This window comes from Formica exsecta, unplaced genomic scaffold (genome assembly GCF_003651465.1).
Source record: "Formica exsecta isolate Colony F162 unplaced genomic scaffold, ASM365146v1 scaffold365, whole genome shotgun sequence".
Taxonomy (NCBI): Eukaryota; Metazoa; Arthropoda; class Insecta; order Hymenoptera; family Formicidae; genus Formica; species Formica exsecta.
This window is the reverse complement of record NW_021850897.1, coordinates 2,007,998-2,013,066: the sequence shown is the minus strand read 5'-3', so window position 1 is coordinate 2,013,066 and position 5,069 is coordinate 2,007,998. Positions and strand designations below refer to the sequence as shown.

The window sequence follows — 5,069 nt, the reverse complement described above, 5'->3', positions numbered from 1 at the left end:
CTATCTAAGTATGTATCAGTTTTTTTTTTTTTTTTTTTTTTTTTTTTTTTTTTTTTTTACGCGACGGCTCTCAACCAAATTTATGACAAATTTCTGGGCTGCCTGGTAATTTTAATCCACGCGAAATCTGTCTCGTAAAAATATTTGCGAGAAATATTAATGCGAATTTTGCCTCGCGTGTTATTCCGCATCGTAAAACGAATAAACGTCACCGATTTCGAAATCGGATGTTGCGATGTAACGATCACTTCCAACGATTTTACGTACCTATTGATTCCCGAATTGGAATACAGTTTTGCGCTCCAGCATCTATCTCTCGTCAAATTTGGCATTTTTTTTATTTTTTTATTTTTTTTGCTGAGCAAAAAGCTTAATTCCTGACAAAATTCGTTTCAATCTTCGGCCTCTGGATTCGTTTCAATCTTAATTTACCGCTGCTGGGCCTGCTAACGTAATATCATTATGTTGTAAACCATTGGCCAGAAAATTCGTCGGATCGACCGGTAAATGTATTTGTTGCAACGGTCGACACAACGGCTCTTTTTATCGGAGTGGATCTTCTTCCGTGTCGCACGCACGGAGGAAAAGGGTTACGATTGCAATATAACCGAGCGAGCGAAGGAGAATGGGTCGTTGCTTGTAAAATCGGTGAAGTATTAGCGTGCTCGTGTCACGCAAAGAATGAACGCCAACTATTTGTATGCCGTTTAAGAGGCTCCCGTATTCTGGGAGAGATCGAAATATCGCGATATTTATAATAACGCTCGTATCGATACGTTCCTAATGATGTCAATATTCTATTTTATTAATATAACATAACTGCCCGTCAATAACCTTATACATTTAACTATATAGTAAATGCTTTTATATTTAGAATATAAACTTTAAAACTAAATTTATATCTATGCGATGCGATATCGCTCGTGGTTTATAATATCTCTGGAGAACCACCAGTTCTAGAAGTTCTAGAGAAGTTTTCTATCTATTTATATTTCCCGTCGAGAATTATTTTAATTTTGCTTTGGATTTTTGTGTGAGGATAATTTGTTTCAATACAGATTTCATCTGGCGCCTATCTGTTATAAACGATAATAATTAAAACACGCATGGCCTCGCGTGTAAACATTTTATGCTCCTTATCGTGAGCACTTCACGCAGTTGATACACGCAGTATCTAACAACCTATCGGATCTGATAAATAAAATATACATACCCCCCTGTGTCAAGAAACTTCATGTTTCTTATCGTAAACGCACGTATTGTTTATGATAAGATAAATTGTAAACACTCTAGTTATTCTCAGCCTCAAGTAAACAAACAACAGAGAGAAATAATTGTATCGATCCCGAGACATCTCGTAGGAGGAAAGAGAGAGAGAGAGAGAGGGGGAGAGAGAGAGAGAGAATGATGTTCGTTAGTAAACGCACGTATTGTTTATGATAAGATAAATCTCTAGTTCTCTAGTTATTCTCAGCCTCAAGTAAACAAACAACAGAGAGAAATAATTGTATCAATCCCGAGACATCTCGTAGGAGGAAAGAGAGAGAGAGAGAGAATGATGTTCGTTAAATCAGAAGGATAATATCGGAGGAATTTGTGACACGTTTTACGCCACGTCGAGAGGTGAGGAGATGAAGAATTCACGGGAAAACACGTCGGCGTGTATGCCTGGCAAAGGTGCGACGAGAGACGCGATTTATTGGATGAAATGCAAATTGAATTGTAGTTAGCGAGAGAACGCCGAGAAACGACGCGAGTAAATCGTGCCACCTTTCCCTCCTCTCTGCTTCCGATACCTCCCTCTCCCTCCTCTGCTGTTCCTTTTTCCCACGGGGGCTCCCTTCCACCTCCGTCTCCTCCCTCGATTCCTCTCCGTGTTCTTTTCCCGATAATTCGCACATAAATTCACGACAAATTGAAATAAAAACTGGGTCGATCGAAATGCAATTTACCCGAATGCACGCCGCGCGCGCCCGCGACGAGGGGGATCCGCCAAGATCGTTTACCGCCCGAGAGCCAATCGCCGCGCGGGCGCGATTTTCCCCGCTCGATCCCCTCGCCCCCCCCACCCCCGCCGTTAATTGCCTGCTTTGCATCTATTTCTGATTTTACCTCTCGGCACCGACTCGTTACCGAATGGTCGGTAACCTCCCGCTTTTCTTTCACGGAAGGAAATTATTCGTATTTAAACCGATCGTGTTTCCGTTAAATCGTGCATCATACACTCGCACGCGCGTGCGCGATTATTTCGAGAGAAATTTGCATACGAAAAAATTTATCGCTCGTTTCGCAGTATGCCGGTTTTTAAATACCGCGTACAAATGGCGCCTTTTATGGCTACATCCGTATTTATAAAAAATACGCATTATAAATAAATGCAAATCGTGCAGTGTTTTTTACGTCACAATTTGCATTCCGCGCAAGAAAACATATAGTGACGATTATTTGCCGGGGAAAACATTTGTAAATAAAATCAAGATTGTTCTCGCGTAACATTTAAAAAATAAATATTTGTTTATCATTATAATGAAAATATTTTAAGTATCCTCTTGTTTCCCCTCTTATTCAGCCATTAAAAACTTTACGTCGTTATTCTAATGCGATGCAGATCTACATTAGATATTTTATCACTAACTAAATTTATTTGTAGAATAAAATATTTTGAAATTATTAGAAATCGTGAAATTCGTATGCAAGCATATAATGCACACATGGGAATAAACATATATATAAGAATAATATTTAACCTCTAAACAACTTCTTTCAAAAGTTGCTGAAATGTGAAATTTATAATTCTAAAGTTAAATGTAACACCTTTGTGTGCACAAAAACTTGTCAGTTCCAGCATAGCTTTCCAGTTTAATTTTTGTAAATTTGCGAATAAATATATAAATTTAATTCACCTAATAATGCGCAAATTCTCGTAAATTGTACTATACGATTGTCATAAAACCAAAATATATGATCTTACAGTAATGTGTACAATATAAAGTTGCAATAAAAATTAACATTCATATTGCTAAAAACAATACATATATGTATTTTGTCATGCATATCGCGAGCAGAATATTGTGTTACATCGTGACACATAATTTTTTATTTGTATCTATTGTTTATCGGAAAAATGACATTTATTTTAAATATAAATTTGCTGGTGAATTCAAGTGGGCGTTTTTGTGAAGTCAATAAATGAATAAAAAAAAAAAAAAATGCAGCGGTTCGATAACAAAATCGGTAGGTCAGACTGAAAACGTGAATTGAATATTGCAACCAGCGTTGCATACAATAGTTAAAATCATTTCGAGTCAATTAAAGTGCACTATAGAGATTGAAAATCATCAGCCGCGATATATGCAAAAGCTGTGTAACGTCCGAAAAGAATTCATTTTAATCATATCAACTATCAATTACTTTACTTAAAGTCCAATATAAAAGTGCATTTAAAATCCACGGTCCACGGCACATTCATTTAATGAGTGAACATGGAATTCAAAGCACGATCACGATCATATAGTAGTACATCGATCCGAAGCGGAAACGATAAAAGCCACCTCCTAATGTAATTATTATTGCGGTGCGTGTGCTAATGGTGTACCAATTACGAAATTCTGTATCTTATATCATTCGTGGAAATGTAATATTCTATTGTGCATATATATATATATGCGATAAAAGCATTTATTTTTGCAAGAATCTAGAACAGTTGAAAAAATTGATAAAAGAATTCACTTCACATATAAAAGATATCGGAACTAATTTTTTGCGATTCTTAATTTCAGTCTCAATAGATTGTAATTAAATTAAATTAAGTCTCAATAAATTGTAATTAATGTAAATTAAAATTTCAATTTAAAACTGTGCTACATCTTTATAATTAAAAAAAAATACTAAATATCTGTTGAAGCGCTTTTTATAATTTCGATTAATTACGATTACCATGATTCTATTATTTTATCAATATCCGTAATCCGTATAGTTACTGATATTTTCATATTTCTCGAATATCAATATTTTTGAATATATGTGCGACTATTTTATAGCTATTAATTTACACACATAGTTATATTCATTTTTAAACATAAGCGTTATCTTTAAAACTTTTATATTAACTCGATAAAACAGCTAAAATAATAACTCTTTTAACAACAAGGTATTATGTAATCACGCTTTCATTCATCTTATTAAATCTCATGATAAAGTTGCAAATAGAATTATTACGATGCTACGAAAATAGATTTTCTCGTGTAAAGAGTGTTTCTTGTCCCTCTCAATGCTGACAGTGATATATCGAAGTTATGATACTTGGAGCGGTAAAAGATGAAAAGTACGCACGGTCGAATATTTCATAAGATGTACTTAATCATCATAAGCACGATAATCGGTTAATCTCAATCACTACAAACCGCGTATTTGCGTGATGCCGCTGGCATCCTCACGCTCCATATATCGAAGGCATGCCGCGAGAATTCGCGGACCAAACGGAAACGCACGGATTCAAGCGTACATTCGGAGATCGATATGTCGCATTCCGTTCTAATAACATCGATGGTGTACCGACAGTCCGTCCGACCGATGCTTATTAAGGACTGTTATTCATTAAGAACCGTTTGCGATAGATGTGGCCACATATTTCGCTAAAATGTTAATTAACATCGATGACTTATATGCGATGTGAGTTTCTTCATGACGAACAAATATATTATTCCTAAACGAACGACTAGACGATTGGATAATTATATGATTTATTCGAAACAAATTTCTCTCAGAACATCTCTAAAAACTTTCGCTTACCTTGTTTTTAAGTACGATGGGCACATTTCAGTAAAACATCAATTCACTCCGTTCTGTAAACAAAAAAGACAAAATAGTAAATATTATGAAAAATTATACGATAAAATTATATGGTACTATATATACAGTGTGTATAAATATATGAATATTACATGAATATTATATAGTATTTATAGTATTATAGTATTATATTATTAAGTTATTATATTATTAAATTATTATATTATGATATTATTAAGTTATTAAATTATTATTATATTATACTATTTATAATATTA

The 5,069-nt window shown here is 34.6% G+C and overlaps 1 protein-coding gene across 8 annotated transcripts in view; it reads right to left on the bottom strand.

Annotated features, from left to right (window-relative positions):
- Window positions 1-5,069, bottom strand: part of LOC115239201 (putative polypeptide N-acetylgalactosaminyltransferase 9) — a 241,688-nt gene that overhangs the window by 133,087 nt on the left and 103,532 nt on the right. For all 8 annotated transcript variants that reach the window (XM_029813585.1, XM_029813587.1, XM_029813583.1 and 5 more), the window contains one exon: window positions 4,792-4,844. The gene's annotated coding sequence lies outside the window, so the exon portion shown is untranslated. The remainder of the gene's footprint in view (window positions 1-4,791; window positions 4,845-5,069) is intronic.